Below are 20,763 nucleotides of genomic sequence, written 5' to 3'. Positions count from 1 at the left end.
CCCTGGACCCTGAACACAATAAAATTCCCAGATGAGAAATTCAAAGAAAAATTGACAATTATATTTAATTGATTGTAAAGTCTTGTTTCATTAAATTATCTTAATAATAGCAACATACATGTACTGTTCCGACAGCATATCTACTGTTATAGATGTCTGATGAGAATCATTTATAATAGAGACATGCATGTTCAAGAAAGGCAAGTAGGACTCTTAAGCAGGTATTTTAGACTGTGATTCATTTGACCTATTTTAGACACCTACACTAAGACAAGATGAATCTGGAGGAGTGAATCATGCTCTTCGTGTCTATGCTATTCTGGACTCCCGTTGAAATGGCAGAGTTTCTGGGGGCTGCTCTAATTTCTTCAAGTTAGAGCACCCTTAGTAAGGCTCTCCAACAAGTAACAAGTGTCAAAGCCACTGCTATCTCCAGTTCCTCTCTTTTCATGCCTCTACTCTCAAAAGAAGCTTGTCTTTGGAGTTAGCTAGCATCACTATATTGGTTAGACGAAAGTCATGCTCTGATGGCTTTGATGACAACAGTCCTAGATGCTGTTATATTGGCATTATGATAGGATTGCAATATTGATTTGGAAAAGCACAAGAAGCCCCACAGTTAAAATACTCCTCTTGTAGGATGAGTCTTTCTAGTATACACTTAAGGTTCATGATGAGCAGAGAAGATAGAGGAAACATGAGGAAAACTTGCACAATGTAGTTATTCAGGGAACAAGCACCGAACTGAATTCTCATTGGCTCCAACTTCACAGAAAGAGTGATGATCACTCACTGGAACACACTGCCCAGGGAGGTGGTGGAGTCACCATCCCTGGAGCTTATTGAGAAATGTGTAGGTGTGGTACTATGGAACACGGTTTAGTGGGCAACATTGATGGTTAGTTAACAGCTGCGCTAGATGATCTTAGAGGTCTTTTCCAGCCTTAATGATTCCAGGATTCTATCACTTATTCTCCACCAGATATTTAAACAGTGTGGATGAGTAGCATTCTAGAAACATTTACATTTCCAAAGTGATGCAGTACAGAAATAAACGACCTCCATTATGTGAAAAGCCATGAGTGTGCAGTCTCTGAAAAGCAGGAATTACATGAGCAAGAGATTGAATTTGTCTTGCAAAACTCAGATATCATTAAGCGCAGATGACTGTACACGCACTAGTAATGAATACAGGCTTGAATACTTATATCCAGACCATGAGTACTTCATTAAGGCTTGAAGATTCTTTGGATACCTTTGAACTTCTAGCTAGAATTTTAAAAACCCATGCTGTAGTTGGCTGCCTCGAAGGATGGCAAGTCTGATGTAAGTTGTCAGGGTTGGTATACAGTATGTTAACATTAGTGAAAAAACAAGCAAACAAAAGAAACCCTAAAAAATGTAAAAAGCTTTATCTTATTGTTTCTGCTTTCAGCCAAACCCCAAATCTCCTCTGAAAAGTTGAAGGGAACTGATTTCATCCGAGATGTGGTTGTTCCTTTACCTTGTGCTAAAGCATGTGTGCTTTAATCCAAGTGTTCATACTAATGGCTCTCACTGTCCTTACTGTTCCTTGGAGGGACAAGAAACTTTTGTGTATACTTGAATACGGGAGCAAGCTACAACAGAGGCTGCATTCTCATAGCTGAGCTCCAGCCTGTAGACCTCTTGCTCCAGTGAACAGAAAGTTCAAACAAGTAGTGAAATTGCTTTAACCCTCCCAACCTTTGCCTGACACAAGGCTCACGTACTTTGACTGTGAGCAGTACTGAAGTCCATTAATGGCCTTCTTTTATTACATTCCTTCTCATTGACAGAAGTAATTAGGAGAGACATGTACTGTCTCTGTGACTCTTCCCACTTGAGCTCTCCCTAGAGACAGAAGGACAGGGCATATTCATGTCAAGGAATTAAGATAAAGCCTTCATCCTCGCACTGCTATCACAAACATTTTTGCAGATGACAGGGAGGAACTTCAGAAATTTGGAAAGAAAAAAAAAGAAAAAAAAAAGCCCTTAGTGAGTAGTAAATAGATTCTTACTGTGTCCAGACAAAGAATAAACTTATTGTGTGACCTTATTTGCAAATAAAGCAAGTATCTTTTGGCCTGAAAATTGCTCTGTATGCTCTTTTTAAGAGTTGTAAGATCCCCTACTTGGGTGACAAATTGGGACTATTTGTACAATTGTTAAAAATATGGGATTCTGACCTAGGAGTCTGGTTCTTGAGTATGACCATGGTGCTCATTTTACTGTTAAAAACAATAGCAGAACTCATCCAAAACGACTGCCAGAGTGCTGTGGAGGAGCCCTCATTTGACACAGCTGTTTATGAGAAGAAGAGCTTCCTTTTTCAGATCAACATACATAATTTGGGGAACATTTTCTTTATTTCTCTTCTTTTTTTTTTTTTTTTTTTCCTTTTTTTATTTTTTCTGGTTGAAGTAACCTTTCCACTATGCATGTACTCTATAAGTCAACAATACTTCCTCTGCTGCAGGAGCTCAATTCATTGCTTAAAGGAAGAATAAAATAGAAAAACACACTGGATCAAAAAGAAACAAGACTGTGAATTTGAAAGAGGCCTGCCCTTGGCATTTCCTCTTGCCTTGCTCCCAAAGGCAAGAAAGACTATAAGGGCCCTCCATCAGTCTTATGGAAATACATTTCATCTGAAGTAAATGTTACCCTAATCCACAGATGCCACAGAGAAAAATGACAGCCTTATAATGTTTAAAGGAGTGATCTGAATTGTGGAAAGGGCAGTGGTGAGCTTGGGGAAGCTCTGCTTGACCTCTTTTGATGTAGACATTGCTGATAAATGCGCACAAACTGGCAAAAAAAAAAAAAAAATCCAATTATAAAGCTATTAAGGATGGTGAACCTGCCAATCCCCTCGACTGGCCAAATGTGTCTTGACTGTGTGAAACAGAGGGGCTCACATTACACCATGCTGTGGGTAAAACTAGATTAGTGGGATTTCTGCTTCCACTTGGGCTACAGAGACTTATGGCAAAAGTTGTGGTCTTTGTTTGGCCTGCCACTTAAAAGAATGCATTTCAGGAATGGGTGCTAAACGCATCTAAAAAATTCAAGCATTGACATATTTTTTAACGTTACTTCACTGAAGTTTTCCATGTGCTATACATTATCACTACAATGTGTTTTATCATAATGGCAAATCAGAACTCACAGTGTTCTTTCTCCAGGAAAGACAGACTCCGGCCATTTAAACTAATGGAAAACCCATATAAAATGCGAGCAAGAGAGAACCAACACACAAACAATCAGCTTTAGTTCTGCCCACTGTCCAGGAAAAAGTAATGATAATACAAAGAAAAAAAAAAAAAGGAAGTTATGTATTTTATCCCATTCACTGTTTATGTGCAAAAGCAAGTTGCTGACAGGAGCCCTCATGCCCAAGTTTACTGTTTTAAAAGTATTTTTAATCCAAAACACTTACTTGTTTTTGACTCCTGGGGCAGGAGTTCATCAGGAACTGTCAGGCTGGGGGACTGGTGCATGAAAACAAACGGCAGTGCTCAAGAATGTCAGATTTCATTTGGAAAGCCATTTTATTGTGTGTGTTCCGAGGTGTTATTACGATCGCAGCTAAAGGAGAAGTATTCTGAATTGATAGCATCCTTTCAATCTCATATTTTAATGGGCTGAGAGGAGTATCTGCCAGCACAGACAGAAGCAATTGAACTATGGAAAAACAGTACATTACCTGCCTCTGCTGCATTTTTCATAAGTAGATCTCCAAAAACTTTACAAGAGAAAACCAGGAGACCAACTTCACTATTACAGTAGTTGATGCAGTTGATGTTACACCTTCCTGTTATGCCTCTATGCAGTAGGAATTGATTTTGTAATAGAACAAACTGCCTTTTGCATTGGGTAAATCTACTTAAGTTAGCAATGGAATGATGCTCATCAGCAGTTTTAAAATATCCCTGACTCCACACCTTTGGGAACATCACTTTTATAGTCTAATAAGAAAACACACGAAACATAAGATTAGCATGGGAGCTTTATTCTCTCTTCTATCTTTGTAACTACTACTTAAGCCTTTCTTCCTGGACAAGGAAGAATAAATGCCTTCAGTGCACAATGGGCAAAAGTTCAGCAAAGTGGCAAAATTATCTAACAGCTAATTTAGAGATGCACATAACCAGAGCAAAGAGGTGACAATCCTTTGTGCCAGTTGAATTTGCATTTCCTGGATTCCATTTCAGACACATGATGTACGTCTTTGATCACAGCACTTCTCTGTGTCTTTGATTCTGAGGGGGGGCAACGATCCATTAAAGGCCTGAAATTTTCAAACACAGAAAACAAACACCTAGTTGCTACTGTTAGCAGAGCCACAGAATCACAGAGCAGCTGATGTTGGCAGGAAGCTCTGGAGGTCCTCTTGGCCAATCCCAGACACGCAGAACAGGTGGCTCCAGTATTATCCTCATTTGAAAACACAGGCTCATTATCATGTACGTATGACACTGTACAATGTACTGTGCATTTACTGATTCTGCCATGCTTTTATTTTTTTTTTTTATTTCCATAAACTACTTTTGCAAGGGCTTGCTAGTATCTCGAAAAGATAGCTCTCACCTTTGAGGATGCAGCAGCTCCCTCTTTCAGTTCTTTATTCTTTAACACTAGAAAAAAAAAGAAAAAAAAAAGAAAAAAAAAAGACTGCATAAATCACCTTTTTTTAATTGTGAAATACTCCCCTTTGACATTTCTAACTTGTACATCTTGTAATTAAGACACCTCTTAACATACCATTTTACATAAACTGCAGGTAGAAGTATACTGAACATGTCCCACAAGAAATAACAGCTTAATCCATTTTTTCTGCTGAGCAGGCTTTCTGAACATGTGATCTTGAGTTCTTTACTTAATCCCCAGGGTTAATTAATTAAAACAAAAAGATGAAGAGTTTGTTTCCATAATTCATCTTGTTATTAAATAACCCATTAACTCCTTTTTGAATGCACTGTTTCTCTCATGCTTCACTATGTAGCGAGTCTTAATCTCTAAGACTTTGATTTATTCCACTGGAGTGGCAGCATTTCATACAGGCATGCTCATGCTAGCTTTGAATTCTACCTCTTCAGTACCCATGGCAGAACAGCATTTAGCCCAGAATAGTTGATCATGTTGTATTTCAGATGAGTTTTACTGTCTGCTCTAAGCTTATTGCTACAGTTGCTATGCTGACAAAGCTTCAATAGGTCTGTGTAAGCTACAGTTAGAACTATAACAATGATTTAGTAAACCCTCAGTTTTGTCCAAAAACGTGTTCTCATCCAGACATCTAATTTCCTTGATCAAGTTTTTATTTAACTATTCTTACAATTTCCTTTATCTCTCTCTCTTTTTTTTTTTTTTTTTTTTTTTTTTTTTCCCCTGTAAGGACTGTTTTTCTAGAAACTACACACAATGGTACTACAAACTCATCTGATGCATTTTCTAGAAGTGTGAATTCTGCAATTCCTGGTGTCACTGAATCTGGGTCATTTCCTACACAAGTTCATTAGTCACCAGTGACGCTGTTGGGCAAGAGGCTCCAGAAGAGAGTGGCTCAGAGTGCCAAGATGGGAGGATGTGCTATCAGGGGCTGCTCGGGCAGTGAGGAAGCCTTTTTATACCTCTACCACATCCTGCTAAACTAACACCAGTGACTGCATTCCTTTGGTAAAGGCAACAACCTTCTAAATCCCAAAAGAACACACAGAAGTCATTCCACAACACCCTGTGCCTGCCAGCCCATGGAAATTCATGGTGGGATGTGGGATCATGAGTCCAAGGTGAGAAACCGGCATGGATGTATCATTCATTACCACCACCCACAGCATGCCTGCAGATGTGGGATCTGTGAATGGAGTGCTAGTGCAGAGAACATCAGGATGCAGAAGCGTGGAATGCTGCTGTATGTTGGCAACTGCTAGATTACCTAAACCATGGTGAGCGTGTAGTGTAGGCAGGCTTTATTAGCGAAGTTCAAACTAAGATGTGCTAATTAAAGAAAAGGTTGTCCTAGTTGCTAAGGGAATGAATAATTTCTGTATTACTGCTTCTACCCCAGTAAAGTGTGTTCTCAACTGTCCCTCTGGTCATCATTGCCAGAAAGGGAGGTCAGTTATTGTTGCTTCTGTGACTACAGTGTTTTGTTTTTTAAGCTCAGTTTTGCTTCTTTTGAGAAAGATGTAGTCTAGAATAGGATATCTGTCAGCTCTTCTGTAAAGCAGAGATTGACCAAGTGTTGGAGCCAGTCCTAGAATGAAGCAGATGCAATGGTCTGAATATTCTATTACTAAAGATGCTGGCTGCTGCCAGACATGCATCTTGCTTAGCTTGGTCTCGTAAGAAAGCATTCTCCAATTCTTTTTTCTTCTAACATAATATATACTATGCATAGGCAGATGCTAGGGGCATACGGATGTAAACTCAGAGGTGAGATCAACAGGACTGAAACACACTGAAGTTAATGCTCAAGTGAAAAACTGTCTTCATGTGGTGATCCATTACCAGCTGCTAGTCCAGTAGCAACCCCATCATCCTTCCTTCTCAGTGTGAGCTTTCCATCCATCTCAGCTTGAAACTTAAATTACAGCACGTAGCATTTTCAGACCAGTATTTTTCTTCCAAGTTGACATCCTCTATGGAAACCTTGCTGCCATCATTACAAACCTTTCTTCTCTGACACTCTGTGGGGTTGTCTGGCTGTAACTTTACCTTTGTGAGACACCAGAGCCTTGCTACTCCTGTACCATGGAGATGGGAAAAATAATAAAATTCTCATTAAGAGAAAATTGTCTCTGTCTTTGAAAAGACAATGTAGCTCTACATTAAGCTCCAGCTTCCAATACGCTGAGACACTGTGTTATTTTCCTTTGCTTTTATTTCATGAACCTTTATTCCTCCAGCCAGCTATTTATTATATTGGAACATGTTCCCTTTATTTCATCTGTTCTCCCTCCTACCTCAAAGCAGAAGTTGCAGCATCTGCCATCACCCCTCCCTGCCGGCTGGTTTGGTTTGTGTTCTCCAAGAAATACATTTTCTTTTCCCATAAGCCCTTGAAGTCACAGAGTTCCAGTGCTACCTTTCTCTCACTGAGGACTTTAAGCTCAGGGAGGCATGTCTGCCTTTTGCTGAAAAATGGTCCCTCTGCAATTTTAACTAGTCTGATTTTGCATTACAACCTCTGCGATATCATTTATCTAATTTAGATGTTTCCTCTGCATCCCATTCTACAGAAAGAGCTGTGAAACCTTCATAAGATAAAAATCTTTATCTGAACTTCGAGTTGGACTGCCCCAGAATCACAGTAGAGGTTGGAATCTGCCAGAATCTCCTGCCTGTTGGAGACAGGTATGGGTAGTTAGACCGAGTATTTGGGGGAAAATCCTAAGAAAGCCAGCAACTGCTGAGCCTAAAGTCTTACCCTGAGTTACTTTGCTGTGTTGGAACACAGCAAAGTATGTGGAATATTACTGCTAATAAAGTTGGAATATTTTTGCTAATAAAGCTGTGACCAAAAAAAGATGAGACCCTGATGTTGTGATAAAGACATTTTCATTTGAATTCTGGTGAAGTCTTCAACAGTGTACAGAGAGGGCCAAAAGCAGCTGAGAACATTCTCAGTGTCTATTGTGAGAAGAACTGGGAGTGCCAATGTGGCAGGAACACTTCCTATAATCAGATATCATTAGTCTCATTGATCAGTGTTCATCAGATCATCCTGTTTGACATGTCTTGGCCTGTGCTGAAGACTAGAACTTCAGTTCTTGCCAAATTAACAGGAAACCAGGATAAACAGTCAGCTCTATAGAGCTCTGCTATGCAACAAGTGCATTAACCACTTTATAATGTCTTTGCAATCTGTTTCGATGTTAATGGGTCTGCTACAGAAGCTAACATGTAATAATTTACTTTGAACATGATCTGTATTGGATTATAAAAGTGGACCAGACTCCTTGAAGGCTGTAAAGAGTTCTTACACATCAGGGATTGTTCTCTACACTTTATTTATAAATCAAGTTCATCAGTTCTCTCTTAAATTCTACATTTATTTGTACTCAGAGTGATAGTTCATAAAATATCCTCCCCTTTTCACAGTAAAGATCAGATCGGAGACAGACTCATCCCTTTTATCTCAGCTTTTGTTATGTAACATTTGGAAACTCACTGACTATACCTCTTTGATGCACAAGCTTAGAGTGAGCAGGAGCCAACGTGGCTGTTATGTCATTCCCATTTACCATCTATAGGATTACAATTATTCTACTCATTAACGTTCCACTGCCTGTTGTCACATTCACTGGTCATCCTATTCAAGTTGGTTACTGATGGGACAGTTGAGCTCAGTAATTATTGTTTCTGGTTGTGAGGTTCTTGAGTGATACAGAAAGTGAAATGCATTTCCATAGGACAGGTTATAAATGTAACTAGAGATATTTCGAGGGTTCCACAGATGGGAAGAGATTTGTTGACTCATTCAGAGCACTAGATGGTCTACAAGCTGTAATTCAGAAGATAGTTTGTCTTCCCTCCTTCATCTCTATGATCTTTTCCCAGATTTCAGACTTCCTTCAGTTCTCCAAAACAGCCTCTGTCTCTTTCTCCTCCATTCTTTGTGGGTTTTTTGTGTGTTTTGTTTTGTTTTTGCATAGGTCTCTTGCTTCATTTTCCACTTCAGACTTTTTTTCACCATCCTGCAATCTTTTCTCCTTGCCACACTCCTCTCCCCCACTTTTTGCCCCTCACGTACCATTAACGCTTCCTCTGCAAGCCTTTTCTTTCCACTGAATTCACCACTCTTTTACCCCATCCGTAAACCTCATTAATTCTCTGTAAGTCTAATTCATTCCTCTGCTCTTAATTTTGTAATACCTATTGACTGGATAGTGGTGCTGTTTTTCTTTTTTTTTCTTTTTCCATTTTTTTCCCCCTTTTTTTAATCTACAAATCTCTACTCTCTTTGAAAAGACTGCTGCTGAGGCAGCAGTTATTGTTCTGATGAACCATAAATACATACTTCATATTACTTCTTCTTAGCAAGCAGAAAGACATACAACACAACAGAAAGTAAGAGCCATTTTCTTTTTTCTCCTTAGAGTCCTGGGTACATTAACAGATCTTAATTGCCCAAACCTGCCTCATCTGGGACCCTGCCCAGTCTCTCCCATGTTCCAGAGCTATTCAAGATCAGGTTTGAGAACTTACTTTTGCTCTGAATTATGTGAATGTTGTATCTGTGCTTGCTTCAGTCTTTGGCTCAAACAGGTTTGTATTGCAGCCCCAAGCTGCAGCACTCTGCTCCTGACTAGACTGGCTGGACTGTGGAGCTGCTTCTTCACCGTGCCTTATCTAGGATTGTCACTGAATCTGTCTTCGCTCATGCTGCCAAGTTACTGCACTTGGGTCAGTGGATTCACTGCCCTGCCAACATGGAGGCTGGCCTTGGTTCCTGGCTTAAGCTCCATCACAGAATTGTTTCAAGTTGGCTGCTTCTTCAGTAGAGCCTAATTCCTTTTCTGAGTGCTTGAATGAAGCTTGGGTACTTGGCCTCTGGCAGAGGTGGGAGTACCTGTCAGCACTCCTGGTCCTCCTCCAATCTATCCCTGCCTATGGCTGCAACATTCCCTTTCTGTCATAACTGTAAGGGAAGGAACAGGGACTCTTGCAGTGTTGGCAGCCACTCTTCTTTCCCTCCCACGTGCTCCTTCTCAGCTACCTTTACCAATCAGTTCTGAACAAGTCATTAAAAAGTTCTCAGACAGATAATTTCATTTTTTCCAGCATGCAGCTGCCACCATCATCTTAGGTGCTGAATTTCTAGATCTGCCTCAAAAAAGATGCCAAATGAATATTAACATTATATAATATTCTAATCAGGTTGTGTCCTTTTGCCAAAGGAAAATATCCTCTTTTCGGCATTTCCTCTGCTTTTTATAGAACAGCAGTGTAAATAAAGGTTGCTAATGTTCATTGCTTACAACAGTACGAGGATTTAAATGTATATAATCCTAGATGAGAATCTGCATTAACAGGGAGCTAAGGCTTTCAGAATGCAAACCTCACAAACACAAACCATATGGGGGGGAAGACGGGGGAAGCAAAAAAAAAAAACAAAAAAAAACCAGTGAAACCAGCATCTTGCCTGTGTTCCACAGCTGTTTTTCATGCTGGTTACCTTTTACTCCCTCCTACTGTCCAGATATCTCCACTTGCATCTGTGAGTTTCTGCTTTAACAAAACAAGGGAATCCAGAAACATGCAAAAAGATCACAAATTTAGAAGAGACTCTTATAGCTACAAAAGTGCAGAGCTCAGGTTGCTTTTCTTTTCTCCCCCTCTGAGCAGAACACTACTATGTATTTCACATGAATTACTACTTATTCCTCAGAGCAATGTTTTCAAAAAGTAGTAGAGTCTGCCTAATTACTTCTTCTTAACTACAGCACCTTTTGGTTTCCTTTGAAACAATAATGTGATAATCAATTCCGACTGTTTAGTTCTCCTTTCAAAGAAAGGATCTAGTAAGTATAAGGGAATAGAGCAGATTCCTGTCAAAAATCAGTGGAGAGATTCAGAGCCTGATGTACCTCAACTCCACTTTCAGTGTATTACAGCTATTCTGTAAGGAGGTTCTGCATCACTCATTCGCCAAGTCTAACGATTCTGAACACAATGAGACCTGTACTTTGTGTAAATGTGAGGTTTATAGAATTTATGGATCTGTCTGCTCTGGGCGGGGGAAAGAATGTTGTTTTGATTGTTGCTCTTAGAAAGCTGGTGAGTTTAGTTGTGTGGTATATGAATAGCACTGTACGACATCACTCCTCTCTTGTTCATAACCACTAAGAGTAACACCTTTAGGTACTATTGGTTGGTAAAAGAACTCAGCACAATTTTTCTTAAATTTTTTTTTTAAAAGGCATGTAAGCACAGAACTGTAGTGATACCATCGCATAATCTCCAATTATGATAAATGGTGTGTGCACATCTGATTTCCACCCATATTTTGTTACTACACTGTCCTGGATTTGGTTGCCTTCCACCATACCAACTCTCTTTAAAAGCTAGCTTTGTTTGTTTGTTTGACAAACCTTCTAAGGAACTGAACATGACAGTTGTATTTAATCAATGTGAATTTCTGGTATATATGGAAGACCTGTACTACAAAGCACAGCCAGCTCAAAAATCTCAACACATGTTAAATACAGTGTTTCTGTTTCAAAGCTGAGGGACTTGGGGATGCTGTTGCCAAGGGAAAGGAATGAGAAGGAGATGGGCTGGAGACAGTACAGTGAAGTAGTGATCAACTCCAGTACTTCTATGAGGGTGAGTAGCATGTCGCCAGATCCAACACTGCTGCAGAGGACTCTCAATCCCAGCAGTGGACAGACACCACACCAGACATCTTGTCTGTACTCTGGTGACAACAGCAGTAGTAGGAGCCAATCTGGTTAACTACAGATCAGGCACAAAGTAGTCTGTTGGACAACAGTCATTCTGCTGTTCTAGATTGTGTCCTACTTTGTCCACACCTGGGGCTGGTCTCTTGCAAAAGTCTTCATATTTCCTATAAAAGCCTTCTTGTTTTCTCTGGGCCAACTTGCAGCATGCAGCACTGAGCATGTCTGCACAACTTTGTCAGAATTGTGGTCTCAGCACTCATATGCTGCTGGTCTATGGTATGGTCATACGGTATGGTCTATGGTAACTCACTGTGGCTGAGGATGGAATCTTCAGTGCTGCTGAAGAGAGTCTCAGACATCTAGTGAGCAACAGCACTTTCAAGAAGCTCTACAAAACTCCTAAGCTCCTGCAGCTTGATACCACAAAAACACGTCTACATAAAGAACCCATGAGATAATTTTCAGTGACTGCTAAAACACCCTTGTCAATTCCTCTCTGAGTCCTATTCAGTCGGATTCACGATATGCAGCATGTTCAGATTCTGCTCTCCATTTTTATGATGCAGGGTTTTCAACATGCATTCTAATTAGAAGCTATGCATCTTTCCACAGTAACAGCCTTAACTTAAACAGCCTAGAAGACATTTACACCCACATTTCCACCATTTACATTCCTGCCTGGCGTACTACTGTGATGGTTTCACCTAAACAGTATTTACTACATGATGCAACTCTCTTGGGTTCCTTTCTCTTTGCTCACTGTCCACTCCAAGTCCACTCAGTACCATTATTTCTATTTGGTTCGCTTAATGCTGTCCTCCCTCCCAGACAATTCACTACTGATGTGGTTCATTGGGACCCAATGTCTGTCTCAGGAAAGCAATTGGTTTTTAAGAATAACTGGTAACAGGCATAGCAATAGGAAGAGACTAAAACATTAAGTGCACCCTCTACCCACCTGCAGAAGTGGTGGTCTGCTTTACTACCCAGTCAGGCTGACAACATCATACAAGGTCCCCAGGGAATTTAACTGCCCTCAAGTAATGCTGGGAGTTATCTGTGACTCTGACACTCAAGCTGTGGCAGTCTAGTGTTGAAGAGTGGATCCTCCAGGAATACAGTATGGTTCTGGTGCTGCCTGCTGACATCTGCCAGCCGAAGATTTGATTCTCAGGAGATGGATGAAGTTTTGAAAGCTGAAGGAGATTTCATTTTTTCTTTCTCCTGCTTAGATAGGAGTAGGTGTGAATTTAAACTGATGGAGACAGGATATTTTTGGCATTGTATTTCTTAGTAATTTATATTAACTACTTGTCCTACTGAATCTACTCTTTCCACTTCATCCTGTTTTATAAAAGAAGTCCATCTTTCTGTCCCTGATAAAACAGCATGCACCTAACAGAAGACTGAGCATAGTTGTAGAGTTAGCAGTTTGCTGAGGGGGATGAAGTTGATACAGATGTACTGGGGCAGAAAATATTCTCTTCTGAGTTTAAAACTTTTATTTACAAAAGGGAAGGTTATCAAAAGAAAAGGCAGAACATGCCTACATGTTACCTCAAAATGAACTGGAAAGTATGGGACTGTGGGGCTACTGATGGTGTTGTGTGATCATGTTGTTCAAGAGATGCTAATCAGCCCAACATGTTAACATTTTAGCATAGAAAATATACCCTTACTAGGCTTGGTGCAGCAAAGGAAACTGAAAATCAGTGTTTCCTAAGAGGCTCTTTAGTTCTCCATGGAAGAAATAAATTGCCCATTGTTAGTTCCAGTAACCATTCCCAACTAGGCTCAAATACAGAGGGGTAACCAGTTCAGAAAAATTCTTTTTTGAAAGCCTGGTAACAATTCAAGAGAGAATGAGCTTTCTTAGCTTAGGAAGAACAAGAGGTATGAGTTCACCTAATGAGTATAGATTCTTTACAAATGCAGCTGTCCCCTTTATCAAGCTTCTATTAATCACACAGGGATTTTAAGGGGCTTACGTAAGTAAAATCCATCTATTTATGCCCACACACTGGTGGCACTGTTCCCTAGCAGGATTCTCAGATATTTTTTTAATATAAAACTACTTTTGAGGGTCCAGCTGCTGACAACCTTGCCCCTCAGCCATCTACCTCTCAAGAGATTGCCCTGCACAAGTATCACTTGCAACCAGTCCTTCCTTTCAGTGAGCTAGCTGATCAAAATGTGCCATTCTCCTATAGTACAACTTACTGATTGCCACAGTAGCGCTAACACTGCATTTGTCATAAAGCCTACATGTTTTTCACCTTGACTTGGGAGAAGGTAGGAAAATACAGAACCTCCTACTAATGAACACTTGTTTTGGCTGCACCTATTTTGCCTTTGGTTATGCTGAGTGGAAGAAGGTGGGTAGAAAGTTTCAAAATGCCATGGGCGTCAAGCCTAGTACTGGAAAGATTTTGAGTCATTCCCTTACACTGCAGTTGCTTTAATATCAATCTAGCACAGAAACAATAAGGCAGCACACTTGGAGATACTACCAACACAGGGAAAGGGCATCATGCCAGTAACATTTCCAATTGCACTGCTGTGATTTTGTGTGTTAGAAAACTGATATTTATAATTATTTTTCTTCTCTGTAGACTAAATTAATTTAACTGATTTAAATGCATGTTGATTTCACTGGAAACTTTGCATTATCTGGTCTTTACTTTGTAAGTACTGCAGGAGTTGTCAATTCTGATGCCATCATGATGGCAAAAGCTTATTCTTTTCTTCAGTATGCAATCTGATACAGACTGTAATCTTAGAGTAAGCAGCAATGCCTAGACTTGTGTGGTTGCCAAGCTCAGGAGCAAGTACACACAGAGGGTGTATAATGCCTATTGAAATGGTAGGGACTTTTTGTATCTATTGCTGAGTTCCTTCAATGTCATCTTCAGACTTCGAAGGACTATCCTTTTTCTGGGTCCAGCCTTGTCAGGGTGGCCTCTAAAATGTCTAACAGCTTTAGTTTTATCTAAGAATCAATGAAAAAACCTCTACTGTGTCCAAATACTGTTTGAATCACAGAATATTGAAGTGTTAAAGTACTCCTCTGAAAAAACAGTCCTTAATGTTGACATGTTCATTGGCACTAGTATTGGTCTTTTGTCTTGCTGTTTGACCTTAGTATCAGCTTCCCTGTAACTACTGGAGAGACTGAGAATTACCCTTTTACTACTGACAGTTTTACTATTGAGATGAGGTGACTTTCCCTATTCTCTTGCCAATGTAGCAAGCCCAGATCATAGTTCACAACTTATCAAATGACAGCAAGAACATAGAAACTTCCTTTAGAATTGACAGTCTTGGCTACAGAGAGCTCAGTGCAGCTCACTGTCACTGTCACTGTTTTTAACTCAGGTATTTTTATACAGACTTAAGATGTATGTTGTTATCAATTATCATGTTTACATTTTATATCTGCTTATTCTTCAGTTCTGCATAAGTTTATTGGTTTTTGGTTTTTTTTTTTTTTTTTTTGGCTGGACATAAAAGAGCTTCAATACAAAATGAGTGTGAATGTGATGAAGACCAAATGTGCTGCTACTGCCATTCTGTCAACTAAGAAAGCAATTAAAGCACCCTCCAAACATGCCTGACCTACTGAATTAGGAATATTGGAGCTGACAGATAAAGTTGGCCACAAAAGACACTACTTGGACTGCACTGAAGTTGACGAACATCTCAGCACTATTCACTTAATCGTCTGAGAGCTTCCTGTTGTTGGTTGTCTGAAGAAGTCATTTGACTGTGGGAATAAGTCATTTGTCACAGGTATTCTCTGAGTTTGTATCACTGGCAGTTACTCCTACTTCTTGGCAGAAACATTCTGTCAATGATTGAATGAGCCTTCTTGCTCTTTTAAAGAAGACACCATTCTTCAACTACTCTACGGCCAGTTTTCCTTCTAATTAGCATCCTGGCTCTGGGGACGCCTGTCTTAGTAACACTTTCAGAAGTTAATGAAGCTATTCTGAAAACAATTAGACCTTCTGAAAACAAGAAGACCATTAAGTGCTTCTAATGGAAACAAAAGGTCTTGTTTTGATCCTCATTTTTACCTCAGAAGTAAAAGGTTTCCTTAGGTGAATTAAAATCTAAATGCACAAGGCAAAGACTAAAGGAACAATACGTTATGCACTTTAATTCTTCTAGAAAAGATAGCAGATATTAATTATATAGGTTTACAATTTAGTTGAGGCTTGTCATAATCTCATTTAACATTCATACGATGGGGGAATAAATGGAGACGTGTAACAAAAGAAAACAGACTGTATAACAAGAGATAAACAATATATCCCTTATTTGTTTGGGACTGAGGTGAAGCAAATAGAAATAATTACAGAAAAGAAGCTTCACAAAGTGTATGTATAATATATGTGCATACACATTTTCCCATAACACAGATTGGGACACAAAGGATAGTCTAGATTGAATACCATAGGAATCACTGCAGTTGCATTACTTACTTCAACATACCTTGATTTAGGCTGTAAGAGTATCAGGGTCAATTTCATTTTCCTGGCTAAGCAAATTTAAAGATACTTAAAGTTTGTCCAGTGTCACTTTTTTTTTAACTAGAAGCTTCTGTAAATGGAAGGATACATGTTAGTACAGACAAATTATGCTATCGTATATTATCCATAACTTCACTGCGAGTAGCATATAATGAAGACTACATCAGAAACAAAACAACCTCAAAAAAAAAAAACCCACGAACCAAAAGCACATCATTTCAAACACGGCACTTGTTACTCATTTTATAAGATACTTACTGAGTTACTGAGACCTCTGGAAACACTGGTGTAAACTTTATGGAGTAAAAAACAAATTATTTTCTGAGTTGTATGTGACAGATTAGCAAAAAAGTCATCAGTAAGTAGCAATGTAGAACTGACTTGACCATCTTGGTAGATCTCAACTTAAAAAAAATAATGCCAAATTAGATTAACTTCACAAAATTAAAGTTGTGCATACTTACTCTTCTACTTCTTACCACTATTTGTTATGGTTTTAAAAGCACTACTCCTTCCTTTAAAAACAAAACAGATTAAAAACAAACAACCAAAAAAACAACTATTCTCCACTTAACTAAGTCATAACAAAGGGAAATTAGTAACTGGCAGCAACAATAAAACAGAAAATCTATAAACACTTTTCTCCGGTACAAAGATAACAAGTAGAGAAAAATACCCCTCTCCTTCATCTTTTCTTAGATTGTAGCATCGTACACTTACCTAAGATGCCAGTAGAGATGTTTACATTTTCCTTTTTGGGTCAGAGGCACAATTGAATTCCAGGAGAAACGTGTATGAAATTCAACGTGATTTATCACAAAATATTCAGTTTATTGTCAGAAATTGACTTTGGCTTAGAAGACAAACATTTCCGTTTAATAATTTATTTTCCTCTGAATTCTAAATGTTTTAGGTTTTCATGATGTTTTCTATTCACTTAAAGGCATGAATTTTTAGAGGGTCATGTTTTTTTCCGCAGTTGTTATAGCCACAAGGGCTGGGTTGGTTTGGTTTTTTTTGTGCAGTGGTTTTTTTTTTGTTGTTTTCTTTTTCATTTTTTTTTGTTACGTGCACAGGAAATTCTCAATTAAAATTTAATTTAGTGTCCATAAGGGAGAGCGTATGTAATGGAGTTTCCATTTTACACTCAAGAACTAGACACTTGTTTTTATAAAGATTATATCTCTGTCATTTCCTGTCTAAAATACCTTTCTTACTACAAGAGATGTTGGGCAGTCGGTCCTTCAGTAGCCGTGTTCATTGTAGCGGCAGATGATAAGAAGAATCTCACAGACTGGGACTTGCTTCAGACTTCTAGTCTTGCTCTTTGTACTGATATCATTAACAATCATGCAGTTTCACATCTAGAAGTCAAGAATGAAGATTTATGAACAAAGAGTCCTAACCTTCTGTGTTGAAGTGCATCAGTTAACACAGTCCAGCCAGCTTCTGGTTCCCTGTGACAATATCCTAACTTCTATGCAAAAGTAGCTATTCCAATGACTCCACACAAAAGCAGCTCATGGATAACTTTCTTTTGTCCATGCATGTCCAAAATCCTGAGTGTGACACAGCAGCACCAGTCTTACCATGTATTTAAAATGCCCATTAATCAAAGGAGTGCCTGTGGAGGAATTTGGGCAGAGACACCTTTGTAGCTTTCAAGAATATTTTAGCCACTATTGAAGCTAGCAAGTAATGCACTAATAAAGCAGTAAAGCATTTGTATGTCACTTGATGAACAAAGCACTGTCTTTTTTCTCAAAAGAGCTCATACTTGTTGACTTCATCTAGAACAATGAAGCAACTGTAAGAATGTAAAAAAGACTTCATTGGTCTCAACAGGAGATGAACTCCATGTACGCTCTTAGCTTGAATATTTATGGACCTTAAAACCCGTCCTTCCTTTCACATCAAGTGATTATACTGGAAATAATTTTGTTCTCATAGAATCTCAGCTAATCTGTAAATTTTCAAGGCCTTACGAACAGACACAGTCTTACTGTACTCAGTGATGTTTTGCTACTGTGAAAGTACTATAACCTGTCTGAATACATGCACTCTTATGCCTTTATCTCTTGTTCCAGAAAGGGAAAAAGAAAGAACAAGCTCAAACTCTTGTGTGATAATTCTACAGCTGTATAATTTAATGTAATGCACATTAGAGATAATCCCTATAGTATTTTTTAAAAAAACTTATATAATCTCAAAATAGACATGTTCCTATTTAAAAAAAAAAAAAAAAAAGTCTGGCTTGTATATTTTTCATTAATGTGACTGTTAAAGCTTTGAACCTTATACATGTTCAGGTTTACAAAACATTTACTTGACATTACTGCACGTTTTACTTTTTAAAAAAACGTTAGGAGACCTCCTGTTCCAGAATCTGTGTAGCTTCTGGAGAAAGCTTCTTTCTGGCTAAATGAAATTTGAAATGTAAACGTTTGCAGCTTTTTTTTGTTTTATTTTGTTTAGCTATCTTGGGCTAAGGACCCTTCCGCGTCAGCTGTTTACTCGATGCCCAAAGCAATTGCTCCTTCAAGTCTTCAAGGACCAAGTCGAATGAAGTGTTTTTATGATGAATTTTAAAAGATTATTCACTTATAAGCACAATAAAAACAAAACAAAACAAAACAACTTTCTCTTTATAGGTAATTGCTCCCCCCACCCATCAGCTTTTGTAACCTGGTAGTAATCACTCTCAGCCAGAGTCTGACTAATGCTGCCATGGGTTCAAGCAACTGTTCTCCATTTTGTGTAGGACAGCAACCTGACAGGTGCAGAGCAATTTCAAATAAGACAGTTTGTTGCAGTATGAAGTTCCATCATTTGTGACATACAGTGACATGCTGGCTAATCCTATTAATCCATGCTGCTCTTAAAACCTAAGAATTTTTGTGGGTGCTGAGATTTCCGTGTTCTAATAGAAGACAAGAACTTTAAGAACCTGTAGAAATCATTCAGTAGGATCAGACTCTGACAATTCACAAATCTCTAGGACACAGCATGAGACTAAAAAATATGAATCTGCTCAAACTCCCAGTGATAGGCAGTAGACAATGTGGTTTTCTTAATAATGAAACTGTAATACAGTCTTGGTCCCTCCCCCATACATCCCCAGCAATTCTTTCATCGTGATTGTCACAAAAGCAGTTGTAAACCTTCACGAGTGCAAAAAAAGATAAAGACGTTATTACATGATAGGTGATCCTTTTGCTTCTCTTAAGAGAATGGACAGAATAACTCACTGCAGTACAGCTCAATTCTGACTTCAATTTGCTCAAGAAAACTGTGGAGACCAACATGTGTATGTTATCATAGCTTCTCTGGAAAATCATTCAGCTCTGAATTGATAGAGCAAGGAGAAATGGTCTCAAACCAAAAGAGGGGAGATTTAGATTAAATATAAAGTTTTTTTCAGTGAGGATAGTGAGGTTCTGAAACAGGTTACCCAGAGCAGATGCTGGATCTCTGGAGACATTCAAAGACAGGCTGGAGGGGCTCTGAACTCCCTGATCTAGCTGTAGGTGCCCCTGCTCATCACATGGGAGTGGGACAGATGGCCATTCAAGATCCTTCTCAACTCAAACCATTCTATGAATTGTTTTTATTTTTTTTTTTTCCTAAAGGCTTTCCCAGTTGTCATCCTATGTCAATTTGTAGTCAGCAATGCTTATGTGATATCACTGACACGTTCAACTTCATGATTTACTATCTGATACCACTCCTGACTGGAGCATCGGCAGTGGGCACGGCTGGCGGCAGAGCACTGCGGTTGATGGACCAAAGCCTTAATCGAGTCTGGCAAACAATATCTTCCCATGAATAATCTGCTTCTGAGTTCACGGTATTTTGGTAGAGTGTACTTACTGCAAAATGTAAGTTCAGAACCGATTACAGCATTTAAACAGTTGATGGAACAGGAGAAATTAGCATCTGTGGTATCTGCAACAGAACAACGTTCTGTTCTAAAAGAATTCTTCCTGGAATTCTGGAAAAAGAAAGCAATAAACACTGAACAGCATCCCTGTTATTCCTGCTTCTGATTACTTACATTGGTACCCAAAGCACGTGCCTACTTTCCTTCCTCTACCATCCTAGGAAGGGATCAATGTCTTCAAAACTGCGTTCACACTGGCTCCCCTGCTGGAATTTCTGTCCTGCTTGTGCTTCCCATAGCGCTTCAGACACCTCCCTCAGCAACGCACACACGGTTTATCGCACGGGGAGAATTAAAACAAACAAATAAATAAATAAATAAAAATACCGAACAGCGTTAAAGGCAGCTCGGTGCCTCCCGGGAAGGGCACCTCCCGCGGCCGCGCTCCCCCCACTCACCGCTGAGGTGCGGAGCCGGCTTCCCCCTCTCCGCCCCTCCCGGCCAGGTGTAGCGGCCCGGGGGCGCCGCTGGGTGAAGGCGGGCGGTTCGCGCCTGCCCGTGGTTGGGCGCTCGTTGCCTGTCACAGGGCGGCGTGTCAGCGGGCTGGCTCCGCCTCGGCGCCGCGCCTCCTCCCGCCCATGCACAGACATGACACAGACACACAGTCACTGCAGCTGCTGCTGAGCCCGGGGCAGAGCGGCGGTGGCGGCGAGCACCCCTCTGCCGGCACTGGAGCGCTGCCGGCGGTGGGCGGCGAGACCCGCAGGGGGCAGCCTGGCACCGGGCGGGGGAAAGCTGGCAGCGGGGAAGGGGCGGGAGGCAAGGAAGGAAGGAAGGAAGGAAGGAAGAAAGGGAAGGGGGCAGCCTGGCACTCCGAGCCGGAGGCGGCACCGGGCAGCGGCACGGAGCGAGCCCGG

General features: G+C 39.9%; 1 long non-coding RNA gene across 9 annotated transcripts; it reads right to left on the bottom strand.

Moving 5' to 3' along the window:
• Positions 1 to 4,014: 4,014 nt before the first annotated feature.
• LOC128073098 (uncharacterized) lies at positions 4,015 to 20,437 on the bottom strand. Of its 9 annotated transcripts, none has more exons than XR_008202621.1 (4): positions 20,305 to 20,437; positions 15,929 to 20,161; positions 4,614 to 4,660; positions 4,015 to 4,314 (listed from the first exon to the last, which is right to left on the bottom strand). It is a non-coding gene; the product is annotated as an uncharacterized LOC128073098 (long non-coding RNA). The 9 variants fall into 9 exon arrangements; XR_008202620.1 differs by having other exon boundaries at positions 15,929 to 20,157; positions 20,305 to 20,435; XR_008202622.1 differs by having other exon boundaries at positions 15,929 to 19,957; positions 20,305 to 20,435.
• Positions 20,438 to 20,763: the final 326 nt, after the last annotated feature.

The sequence above is a fragment of the Tympanuchus pallidicinctus genome, unplaced genomic scaffold (genome assembly GCF_026119805.1).
Source record: "Tympanuchus pallidicinctus isolate F22 unplaced genomic scaffold, pur_lepc_1.0 scaffold8, whole genome shotgun sequence".
Taxonomy (NCBI): domain Eukaryota; kingdom Metazoa; phylum Chordata; class Aves; order Galliformes; family Phasianidae; genus Tympanuchus; species Tympanuchus pallidicinctus.
Note: the sequence above shows the minus strand (reverse complement) of the source record. Positions and strands in the feature narration are given on the sequence as shown.